Here is a 13,615-nt window from a genome sequence, read left to right as displayed (position 1 = left end):
GTTAAGGAGCCTTATCTATGTCTATTGATAGTACTTTGATTGATCCTTGGTAAATTAGCAGGAATGGATTCAGAGGTGTCATAGACATCTTTTTTTAAACATATAATTAGGCATAATGATTATGGCTCTAGATTGCAAGAAAAAGCTGTTTCAGGTGTTTGAAAAATGCTAAATTCTGTGAACCCCCTCCACCCTCACATACTTCGCGCCCCCTCTACAATAATGGGTGCATGACACCCCTGAATAGATTTGTATACTTTTGCCACCCTTACCTGCTGCAGGCCAGTGTTGTGATACTGATGATTTGTTGTAACAGATGGTTTGTTTACGTTCTACCGTTGTGGCTAGATGGAGTTGGCCTACAGCTCTATCTAGTGGTCATGTCGGGGACAACAGTGGTTGACAACTGTAGCATTGAAGCTAAGCCTAACCCTAACCCTTTTCATGAGCACAACCTCATTCTCCTAACCTGCTACGTTAATTCACCTAACCTGCCACGTTAATTATCCTAACCTCCCATGTTAGTTATCCTAACTTGCTTTGTAAACAAACCCTACCAATGGTATCACCACACAGGTCAGTGCTGTTGTCATTCTTCCCTCTTCTTTCTCCAGGAGTGGGTGTGGTCTGAGAGCTCATTGGCTGTTCTGAAACCAACCAGAGGAGAGGACCGCCTACTACTATATCTATCCAGAAAATGTAAAGACCAATCACGCTACCATAGAAAATAAACCATGACATTATAAAGAAGATACAAGTCATATACTGGACCGTCATGACTGGAGAATTTATAACGCAATCTGTTATAACTGATTCCAGGCAAACCATGCGAGGGACATTTTATTTCCTGGATTCTGTCAGATCTCTGTCTTTGATCAAAAATAAATACATGTCTCACCATGGGGGATTATTAATATGCACACATTAACAATCAGAGTACATACAACATGCATGTGGATATATGAATATCTGAGTACATACATGTATGTACATACATGAATATCTGAGTACATACAACATGCATGTGTATACATGATTATCTGAGTGCCTACAACATGTACAGTACATTTTGCATATATATATATGTATCTGTATCTATCTATCTGGATTCTTGTTGATGAGGAAAGATAGAGCGGGCAGAATATTCAGGAAATGATCATCTCTTCCTTCATTTTTTTCTTTTCTCTCTCACGCATCTGATTTAAATGCACTCGGCATACGCCACCATGGAGAGGTTCAGATTAGATATACTGTATATGCTAGCAGTCACCTGGACATTGTGAAAGCAATGCATGCATCTTCCAGTGTGTTTACATTCATCAGTGGGAGCTGCCATTTTGTCTGCAACAGTTTTTTTTTATTGTGATAGGCAGCAGAGCTGGCTGGCTGGCTCTGGGGCCAACTGTATACAGGGGTGGAGGGATGATGGGGGGGACAGTGTGAGTGTGGGGGGATAGCTGCTAAGGAGATAGAAAAATACGGTGCGTGAAAGTGGTTAGCATCCATGTGGAAGTGTGTGTGTGTGCGTGCGTGCGCCGACGTTGTCTTACCTGTTCTTAGGCTTCGATAGGCTGGATGCCTCTATTACCCTGGGGGGAATAACCAGCCATGGTAATGACTCGCTCACAACTTTGCACCTCCCCACTTTCACTAATAGTTTGCACTAAACACATCAAACATACTGTATAGTACCTACGCACATATGCAATGCCAGTACATTGAATGCTATTAATATGCAATGGAGACGGTTCATAGTTCATTATATCTCTAACATGATTGGAGACTGGAGCATAACTACTCATCACTATCAGCTATTCCATGCTGTTCAGACCTTCAAGCTCACAAAAGGTCTAGACAATATTCTCCTTCACCATGGAAAGCTCATATTGGTAATCCTAGAGAGGTTTAGTGAAGAGAAAGTGCTAAGTCATTCAGTGAAACAAGGCCAGCCATTGAGTCTAGACAAAAGTGAGGACAGAGAATGCATTCAATAGTCTGACGGAATTTGTACCAGGCGAGGAACATTCCTAAGCTTCTTCTTCGTATCTCGGACTGAATAACCCACAGAGATAACGAGCTCATATATTGTAAGATTCCACACAGCCTCGAGAGAATAGTGTCTGTGGACTGACTGACCTAGTCTGCATGCATGTGATGTGGGAATGAATAAGACAAGTCACTAATAAACAAGACACCAACCTGTGAGTTTCAGCAGGTCCGTGGGGTCGTAGCACACGTTCATCTTGTGGAGGTCGTTCAGTGATTCTGCCGTGTAGTTTCCTCTCCTCGTCGAAGCATTCCAGGTATAGACATATCTCTGTCATTGTCTCTGATGTTAGGGCCAACTTGAAGACAGGAAAGACTCTGTCAATGGAGTGTTATCACAAACTTAACCAGAGAGCGCCAATTCCATGCCTGAATTTAACCTTTATTTAACTAGGCAAGTCAGTTAAGAACAAATTCTTATTTACAATGACGACCTACACCGGCCAAACCCGGACAATGCTGGGCCAATTGTGCGCCGCCCTATGGGACTCCCAATTACGGATGGTTGTGATACAGCCTAAAATCGAACCAGGGTGTCTGTAGTGACACCTCAAGCACTGAGATATTTACATTACATTACATTACATTTAAGTCATTTAGCAGACGCTCTTATCCAGAGCGACTTACAAATTGGTGCATTCACCTTATGATATCCAGTGGAACAACCACTTTACAATAGTGCATCTAACTCTTTTAAGGGGGGGGGGGGGGGGGGGTTAGAAGGATTACTTTATATGATATGTATGAGATGCAGTGCCTTAGACCTCTGCGCCACTCGGGAGACTGAGCCCCTTCCATAAACCAGATACTTTCAAAACAAATGGACTTCAAAATTTGTTGAATAGAAAAATAGTCCAAATTAAGAGGCCAATAGTCTGTTGATGAAGTCAGTCAAATAGCCTGGCTTTAGTAATGGGTCGCAGTGGCCCCTGAGAAATGGGTCCAGGGCTGGGCATGGACCCCCTGGGGAGGCATGTGAGACATGACCCACAGCAGGTCCATCCAGTCAGGACCATGGAGGGAGAATTGACAGTGTTATAGTCTGGCACTGCCATCCCCTATATCCCTCCGTCACTCCCAATTCGTCTGACAGACAGACGTGCCCTTGCCTTTTCCAATGGGTCCCTGATAAATGACAGCTCAGGGGGATTTCGAGAACGCCATTTGCCATAGCCAGGAAGGGTCTGACATCCCACATTAAAAGGGTCAGTCCATGTCCATTAGCACGCAGCCTTCACCCCGATTAACACTGATAGGTCTATCGGTCTCTGGTTCAAAGTGCCTTATAAAGTGACATGTACAGTAGTCTGGTCCAAGAACCATATGTGATTTATCCAATTCCTCTGAGTATCATTATTATACATACATTATATAGCATGATAATAGACTGTGGAGTGAGTTATCTATTGCCTGCCTTGCTCAAAAGTTCTGGCAGTAAGTCATTGTTTTTCTATCACTGTACTTACCAGTATGTAGGAGAAAAATGAAGCCCGAAAGATAAAGGATTTCCAAGCTGGATCACAATAAACTTGTGTGGTTGTTACCTCAATAAACCATGCGGATACAGTGTATTTTTTACTTATTTTTAATATTCTTTTTTCTTTCTTTTTTTTCTTTCTTTCTTTTATTTTTAGGGGTGGATCAGCTTAATATTGCGGAAAGAATGTTGCTTCCAATGTAATTGTCTGCATCATTTCCAATCCCCCATATTTTTTGGGGTAAATATATATATCCATACTGTCACGTTCGTGTTGACGTGAAAGAGAGGACCAAGGCGCAACATGACTTGAATACATCTTCTTTAATTATAACGACGAAGATGAACACGTAACACTTAACACACTAACCAAACAACAAACGATCGTGAAACCTAAAACGCAAGTGCACACACAAACTACTTACGTCGACATATACAATGACCCACAAACAGCTAAAGCCTATGGCAGCCTTAAATATGGTTCCCAATTAGAGACAACAGAAACCAGCTGTCTCTAATTGAGAACCCATTCAGGCCACCATAGACTTTCCTAGAAAACTACACACACCCATAGACACAGCTAGATACATACACTCAACACAAACCCATACACTACAACCAACACCCCGCTCTACCATATAATACCCCAAAATACACACATAACCCATGTCACACCCTGACCTAACTAAAATAATAAATAAAACAAATAATACTAAGGCCAGGGCGTGACATAACCCCCCCCTTAAGGTGCGAACTCCGGGCGCACCAGCACATAGTCTAGGGGAGGGTCTGGGTGGGCTTCCTTCCACGGCGGCGGCGTGTGGGGACCACTGGTCGTGGTCCCCACCCCACCATAGTCATAAGGGGCAGCACCGGGATAAGTGGCAGCACCGGGATAAGGGGCAGCACCGGGATAAGGGGCAGCACCGGGATAAGGGCCAGCACCGGGATAAGGGCCAGCACCGGGATAAGGGCCAGCACCGGGATAAGGGCCAGCACCGGGATAAGGGGCAGCACCGGGCTGAGGGACTCTGGCAGGTCCTGGCTGAGGGACTCTGGCAGGTCCTGGCTGAGGGACTCTGGCAGGTCCTGGCTGAGGGACTCTGGCAGGTCCTGGCTGAGGGACTCTGGCAGGTCCTGGCTGAGGGACTCTGGCAGGTCCTGGCTGAGGGACTCTGGCAGGTCCTGGCTGAGGGACTCTGGCAGGTCCTGGCTGAGGGACTCTGGCAGGTCCTGGCTGAGGGACTCTGGCAGGTCCTGGCTGAGGGACTCTGGCAGGTCCTGGCTGGACGGCTCTGGCAGGTCCTGGCTGGCGGAAGGCTCTGGCAGGTCCTGGCTGGCGGAAGGCTCTGGCTGATCCGGTCTGGCGGAAGGCTCTGGCTGATCCGGTCTGGCGGAAGGCTCTGGCTGATCCGGTCTGGCGGAAGGCTCTGGCTGATCCGGTCTGGCGGAAGGCTCTGGCTGATCCGGTCTGGCGGAAGGCTCTGGCGGATCCGGTCTGGCGGAAGGCTCTGGCTGACCCGGTCTGGCGGAAGGCTCTGGCTGACCCGGTCTGGCGGAAGGCTCTGGCTGACCCGGTCTGGCGGAAGGCTCTGGCTGACCCGGTCTGGCGGAAGGCTCTGGCTGACCCGGTCTGGCGGAAGGCTCTGGCTGATCCGGTCTGGCGGAAGGCTCTGGCTGATCCGGTCTGGCGGAAGGCTCTGGCTGATCCGGTCTGGCGGAAGGCTCTGTAGGCTCTTGGCAGACGGGCGGCTTTGCAGGCTCATGGCAGACGGGCAGCTTTGCAGGCTCATGGCAGACGGGCAGTTCAGGCGCCGTTGGGCAGACGGGCAGTTCAGGCGCCGCTGGGCAGACGGGCAGTTCAGGCGCCGCTGGGCAGACGGGCAGTTCAGGCGCCGCTGGGCAGACGGGCAGTTCAGGCGCCGCTGGGCAGACGGGCAGTTCAGGCGCCGCTGGGCAGACGGGCAGTTCAGGCGCCGCTGGGCAGACGGGCAGTTCAGGCGCCGCTGGGCAGACGGGCAGTTCAGGCGCCGCTGGGCAGACGGGCAGTTCAGGCGCCGCTGGGCAGACGGGCAGTTCAGGCGCTGGGCAGACAGATGGCTCCGACGGCGCTGGGCAGACAGATGGCTCCGACGGCGCTGGGCAGACAGATGGCTCCGACGGCGCTGGGCAGACAGATGGCTCCGACGGCGCTGGGCAGACAGATGGCTCCGACGGCGCTGGGCAGACAGATGGCTCAGACGGCGCTGGGCAGACAGGCAGTGCAGAAGGCGTTGGGCAGACGGCCGACTCTGCCCTGCTGAGGCGCACAGTAGGCCTGGTGCGTGGTATAGGCACTGGCTGCGCTGGAGAGGAGGAAAGCTCTGACAGCGCTGGACAGGTGGGAGCAGCTGGAGAGAGAACCCGGAGAGACAGCCTGGTGCGGGGGGCTGCCACCGGTGGACTGGTACTTGGAGGTGGCACCGGGTATACCGGACCGTGAAGGAGGACACGTGCTCTTGAGCACCGAGCCTGCCCAACCTTACCAGGTTGAATGGTGCCCGTAGCCCTGCCAGTGCGGCGAGGTGGAATAGCCCGCACTGGGCTATGCTGGCGAACCGGGGACACCATTCGTAAGGCTGGTGCCATGTATGCCGGCCCGAGGAGACGTACTGGAGACCAGATACGTTGGGCCGGCTTCATGACATCTGGCTCGATGCCCAACCTAGCCCTCCCAGTGCGGCAAGGTGGAATAGCCCGCACTGGGCTAAGCACGCGTACTGGGGACACCGTGCGCTTTACCGCATAACACGGTGTCTGACCAGTACGACGCTCTCTCACTCCACGGTAAGCACGGGGAGTTGGCTCAGGTATCCTACCCGGCTTTGCCACACTCCTCGTGTGCCCCCCCCCCAAGAAATTTTTGGGTCTGACTCTCGGGCTCCCAACCGCGTCGCCGCGCTGCCTCCTCATACCAGCGCCTCTCTGCCTTCGCTGCCTCCAGCTCCGCCTTGGGACGGCGATATTCCCCTGGCTGAGCCCAGGGTCCTTTACCGTCCAGGATCTCCTCCCAAGTCCATTTCTCCTTGCGCTGCTCCTGTTGCCGCTGGTCATGTTTGCTTGGTCGTAGATTGGTGGGTCATTCTGTCACGTTCGTGTTGACGTGAAAGAGAGGACCAAGGCGCAACATGACTTGAATACATCTTCTTTAATTATAACGACGAAGATGAACACGTAACACTTAACACACTAACCAAACAACAAACGATCGTGAAACCTAAAACGCAAGTGCACACACAAACTACTTACGTCGACATATACATATACAATGACCCACAAACAGCTAAAGCCTATGGCAGCCTTAAATATGGTTCCCAATTAGAGACAACAGAAACCAGCTGTCTCTAATTGAGAACCCATTCAGGCCACCATAGACTTTCCTAGAAAACTACACACACCCATAGACACAGCTAGATACATACACTCAACACAAACCCATACACTACAACCAACACCCCGCTCTACCATATAATACCCCAAAATACACACATAACCCATGTCACACCCTGACCTAACTAAAATAATAAATAAAACAAATAATACTAAGGCCAGGGCGTGACACATACACGCATGCATACATATACACATATATACATACACATACCTATATAGACATACATACTTTTTTAAAGAATATACCTTTATTATTATTCCCCGCAACCCTACCACCGATCCCCCAATTGGAGTAAACTAATAAACACTTCTGCTTTTACCTTCAATTTTTACATCTTATACCCATTTTACAGACACAGTCTACTTTATAATAGTTCTCTCTTGTTTGTTCTTAGTCCTTCCTCTATTTCTGTTGCCCACCAATTTTATTTCCACTTGTAACTGTGCTATTTCACAAAAGCTCCGCACCTATACACATTTCACAGATAGCGTATGCCCTACATTGTTTATCTTGTTATTAGTCCCACCCTTCAGTTCCACTCAACCCTTCCCATCTATCTTCCAACATCATCCATTTCGGATTTTTATTTGCCATATATTTTTCAACTGTGCTGTGATGCTTCACAAAAGATTTGAACCTTCCTATTCTCATAGCTTCTACAGATTGTAAATTAAAAATAAACATTTTTGCTAAAATAATTATTATATTATTGATTGATTGACTATGGCTTTTCAAATCCCCCAGTATTGCTATCTGTAGCGTTAGTTCTAGGCAAATGTTGCAATTCTTCAGCCATTCCTGGACCTGTGACCAAAAACGAGCTACATATGGACAATACCAAAATAAATGATCTAATGACTCTGCCTCCTCACAGCAGAATCTGCAGAGCTGGGAAGATTGTATACCCCATATATATAACATTCTATTAGTTGCAAGAATTTTGTACAGTAATTTAAATAGAAAAATTCGAAGTTTTGAATCCGGCGTTGTTTTGCGTATCAATTCATAAACCATGTGTACCATAAACCATGGGTACATCGAAAATCTCTTCCCAACTATTTAGCAATTTATATGGCACAGCTGTCAGTTTTTTGGTCCTTAAATGAAATTGGTATATGTTTTTATTTATCACACTTTTCTTTAACCATTTATGTTCTTTAATACAGGGCGACATACAAGTTCCTTACTTTTTTCCCCTTCTACTTGCCTCTTCCATTTTTGTGGTAATGCTGCAATTAATTGGTTGTAATTTTGGGTAGAGCAGACATTTCCATATGTCTGTGTTAGCTGCATGTGTGACATAACTCCACCAGTCCTATTTATGATATCATTCACAAAAATTATACCTTTTTTAAACATTTCTTCGATAAATACAGTTTTTTTTATCAATTACTATATTTGAATTTAACCACAATATTTGTTGTACTATTTGTTCCGTCCTTTCAGGTGGATTAAACTGAAATTGCAACCAACTTTCTAAGGCTTGTTTAAAAAATAAGGATATTTTGGAGATTATTTCCTTTTCAAACAACCGAAAGTGAGCAGGTGTAATCTGAATAAAGGGAAAAAGGCCCTTCTTGAACATAGGATGAGACATTCGTACCAATTTACTAGAGAACCAGTTTGGATTTAAGTATAACTTTTGTATGACTGATGCCTTTAGTGAGAGGTCTAATGCTTTAATATTTAATAATTTCTGCCCTCCGAATTCATATTCGTTATATAAATAGGCCCTTTTAATTTTATCTGGCTTGCCGTTCCAAATAAAATGGAATATTTTTTGTTCATATAATTTAAAAAGCAGGTCACTAGGTGTAGGCAAAACCATAAGCAAATAGGTAAACTGTGATATGACTAAAGAGTTAATCAGGGTGATTTTTCCACAAATAGACAGGTATTTTCCTTTCCATGGTAGCAAGATCTTATCTATTTTTGCTAACTTTCTATAAAAATTTATTGGAGTGAGATCATTTCTTTCTTTTGGGATTTTTATACCGCATGTCCACATCTCCGTCAGACCATTTAATTGGTAAACTACATGGCAATATAAAATGTGTATTTTTTAGTGATCCAATACGTAATATGGTACATTTATCATAATTTGGTTTTAATCCAGAGAGGATAGCAAAGGTATCTAGATCCTCTATGAGGCCCTGGAGAGACTCTAGTTGTGGTTTTAAAAGAAAACATGAATCATCAGCGTACAATGACACCTTAGTTTTTAAGCCACGGATTTCTAATCCCTTAATATTAATGTTTGATCTAATTTTAACAGCTAACATTTCGATGGCAATAATAAATAGATATGCCGATAGTGGACAACCTTGTTTTACTCCTCTAGATAGTTTAACATTTTCTGAGATGTAGCCATTATTTACTATTTTACACCTAGGGTTACTATACATAATTTTAACCCATTTTATAAGAGATTCCCCAAAATTGAAATATTCTAGGCATTTACATATAAACTCCAGTCGTACTTTATCAAAAGCCTTTTCAAAATCAGCTATGAAAACCAGGCCTGGTGTCCCCGATATTTCATAGTGTTCTATTGTTTCCAGTACTTGCCTTATATTATCTCCAATGTATCGTCCATGTAAAAAACCTGTCTGATTAGGATGAATAATATCTGACAAAACTTTTTTTATTCTATGCGCCAAGCATTTTGCTAGGATTTTTGCATCACAACACTGAAGTGTAAGAGGTCTCCAATTTTTTAATTGGACTGGATCTTTATATATACCACTTGGGTCCTGTTTCAGTAATAACGATATCAGACCTTCTTGTTGCGTGTCTGATAATCTACCATTTATATAGGAGTGGTTAAAACAAGCTAATAATGGTCCTTTGAGTATATCAAAAAAAGTTTTGTATACTTCCACTGGTATGCCATCCAGCCCTGGAGTTTTCCCATCCTTAAAGGCCCCAATTGCATCAAGCAGTTCCTCCTCTGTAATTTGGCCTTCACATGAGTCTTTCTGTACAGATGTTAATTTTACATTATTAATAGGAAAAAAATCCATACAATTAGTTTCAGTTAGTGGAGATGGAGGAGCCTGAAACGAAAACATATTCTTAAAGTACTTTACTTCCTCTTTCAAAATATAATTTGGTGAATCATGCGTGACTCCATAATTTGTAACAAGTTTTAATACATTTTTTTTGGTAGCATTTCTATATTGAAGATTGAAAAAGAATTTGGTGCATTTTTCCCCATATTCCATCCAGTTCGCTTTATTTTTATAATATATTACACTGGATCTTTCTTGAATAAGTTCCTCCATTTCTTCTTGTTTTTCCTCTAACTTATTCTGTGCCTCTATGGTACCGTTTTTATTGCTATCTAACTGTACTGTTAGTCCTTCAATTTCCTTTGTTAATATGGACTCTTTTGATCTAAATTCCCTTTGTTTTATAGATGAGTACTGAATTGCATGGCCTCTAAAGGCACACTTAAAAGTGTCCCATACAATAAGGGGATCTGCTGTACCTATGTTATGTCTGAAAAAGTCAGTTATAAAATCTTCTGTCCTAGTTCTAAACAATTTATCATCTAGTAGACTTTGATTCAATTTCCAATATCCTCGCCCACGTGGAAATTCTGTAAGAGAAATATATATGCCAATTATGTGATGAGCCGACCGCATTCTGTCCCCTATCAACACTTTTTAAACTTTTGGTGCCAGAGAGAATGGTATAAGAAAGTAGTCAAGACGACTAGCTTGATTCAGCCTCCGCCATGTATATCTCACTAAATCAGGGTATTTAAGTCTCCATATATCCACTAATTCCAATATATCCATGACATTCATGATTTCCTTAAGTGCCTGAGGGTGATAGTTTGTAGTGTGATTTCCTTTCCGGTCTATAGAGGTATTTAAGACCGTATTAAAATCTCCCACTATAATAATAGAGTCTAGTGTTGCTTGTAGAGTTGATAAATTCTTATATATATTTTCAAAGAAGCTTGGATCATCATTATTCGGACCGTATAGGTTAACAAGCCATATTTGTTTATTGTCCAATAACATATTTAAAATAATCCATCTACCTTGAGGATCTGTTTGAACAATTTGCACATTTGGATCAAAATTATTGTTAATTAAAACCATCACCCCTTTTGAATTTCTTTGCCCATGGGAGAAATATATTTTGCCCCCCCAGTTGTTTTTCCACAAAACTTCATCTAAAACTGTTGAATGGGTTTCCTGTAAACAATAGATATTATAATCCTTCTCTTTTAGCCAGGTAAATACTGATCGTCTTTTCTTATTATCTGCTAAGCCATTACAATTGTAACTGGCTATACTTATTTCACCACTTACCATAATGAGACACACCATTCATTCTTTTAATCAGAATATATTTTTGTAAACGTACTATTAAAAAGTAACATAATGATTGAGTGTCTATATAGTTGTACCATGATATTTGCATTTCTACTAAGTAAACCTCCAATTGGTCCCTACTATTCCACCCGCTAAAAGGCCTCATCTCGAGATGGCTTGTCATCCCAATGCCCGGGAGACCACCCTCGACCCCCTGTATCCCATAGCCCTGAACCGACTGGGATCCATTCTTTGAAAAGAGCATACAGTGCCATTTACCGAATTGAAGATCAATTGCCATATGCATTTCCATTGCCCTCACCTCGATTTGTATTATATATATCTGTGGATCATCCTCTATTGTCCCTAACATCTTTTACTTACATTTACATTTAAGTCATTTAGCAGACGCTCTTATCCAGAGCGACTTACAAGTTGGTGCATTCACCTTATGATGTCCAGTGGAACAACCACTTTACAATAGTGTATCTAACTCTAAGGGGGGGGGGGGGGGGGGTTAGAAGGACTTTATCCTATCCTAGGTATTCCTTAAAGAGGTGGGGTTTCAGGTGTCTCCTGACTACTTCTCTTGTACTTCTCTGTCTCTTGACTACTTCTTCCTTCGCAACAGTTGTGGGATACACACATACACCCACACACACTCAGCCCTTACCCCCACACAACCATAAGCTCACTTTCTCAACAATTGCACCATCCCAGAGCCCAACTCAAGATGGGTCATGATTTACAAATGCACTTGCAGTTGCAGCTGCATGAGAAGGCCTGCAAGACCGTGCAAAAAATGAGCAAATATTGATAGATTTATTTACCATTGTCACATCCTAGATAATGGAGGTCAAATGTACACCTTATTCCTGAAACACCCACAATACGGCCACCCGTCATGACCATGTCCCCACGCATCTCCATGCAATCCGACTTTGATTTTGTGCCGCCAGGGCCACAATAATATACCCCCTCTCTGAATGTCCGAGTGTGACCCCCTCCCCATGGGTTACTGCAGCTAGTGTTGCCAGCACTGCCACTGCCTGGGTGGGGGCACCCCACCGGAATCCCTACTGGCTAGGTACAAGGTCGTCAAGGTTCTCATTAGCAGCTTTGAGAATTTCCTTGTATATTATTGTAGCGACCCGCACAGACAGCTGTGTTATGTGTTAGGCTAGGAGGTGGTTGTGTTGTACTGACCAGTGCCCAGTGTTCGCGGGGTCCGACATGTCAATCAACCTGCTATCTCCCAATCACGGGAATGCCTGGAATGTCTGATGCCGGGCATCCTGGCGGTTGGCGGAGTGGCGTGGAGGGGGTTGGGCAGGGGGATGGAGCATTGGAGGTTAAGACCCGGTTTGGCCTTTGTTCTCTCTTTTTTTACGTCTGGGCTTCACAAGAGAAGGTCACGATTGGCTTGTGGGTTATCTGTCATTTATTTGGCGTGGGCTACGGCCAAACAGTAGCCTGTGTAAAGTTGGTTTAATAAACCGTCGATTCGCAAACTCAATCCTATGTCTGGACAATTGTTCATTTATGATCTGGTCAGGTCATTACATTGGTGTCAGAAGCAAAAACGTTGATAAAAGTTAGCCAGCTAGCTGACTTATGTGGCTAGCTACCGTAGGTGAGAACGGTGGTTGAAAATGCTTCGAGGGAATCCGAAAGTGAAGGTGGAGGTAGGGGACGATTATAGCCAAAGAGGTGCGTGTGCATGGACGTCGGAGGTTCTGGCTGAGGAGATCGCCAGGGCGTCGGAGCCCAGAGGCCGCTTGAGGGAGGACGTTAGAGTGATGGCGGCTGAGGCGGGCATGGGTGCTTCGTCGACTGTGTTTCGCGCGGATTCTGGTGGGCGGACCGAAGGGGTGACGTCGACGCGGCGGGACGAGGAATCTGGGGCTCAGGATGTCAACAAACATGGCGGCGCCCAGTTCCCGGCTGCGTCCGTATCTGTTAAGACCCCGAAGTATTCCGGTAAGGCGGATTGGGAAGCTTTTCATGCTCAGTTTGAACTGTTAGCTCATTTTAGGGGGTGGTCGGATGAAGAAAGGGCACTGCAGTTGGCTTTATGCCTCACGGATGAAGCTCTGGCCTGTTTGATATTGATTAGCCCCGAGGACAGACATGATTATGGTGCTTTAGTGGGAGCACTGAGGAGGCGCTATGGACAGTGTGTACAGCCCGGGCTACTGCGCTCCGAACTGAGTAATAGACGCAGGCAGCCTGGAGAGCCTCTACGTGTGCTAGCTAATGACATTGAGAGCCTCTCTCGGCGGGCATGTGCTCACATGCCCCCCTCCGTGCAGAGCGAGCTAGCAAGGGACC

Source organism: Salvelinus alpinus, chromosome 11, assembly GCF_045679555.1.
Source record: "Salvelinus alpinus chromosome 11, SLU_Salpinus.1, whole genome shotgun sequence".
Lineage (NCBI taxonomy): Eukaryota > Metazoa > Chordata > Actinopteri > Salmoniformes > Salmonidae > Salvelinus > Salvelinus alpinus.
This window is presented reverse-complemented; position numbering follows the sequence as displayed.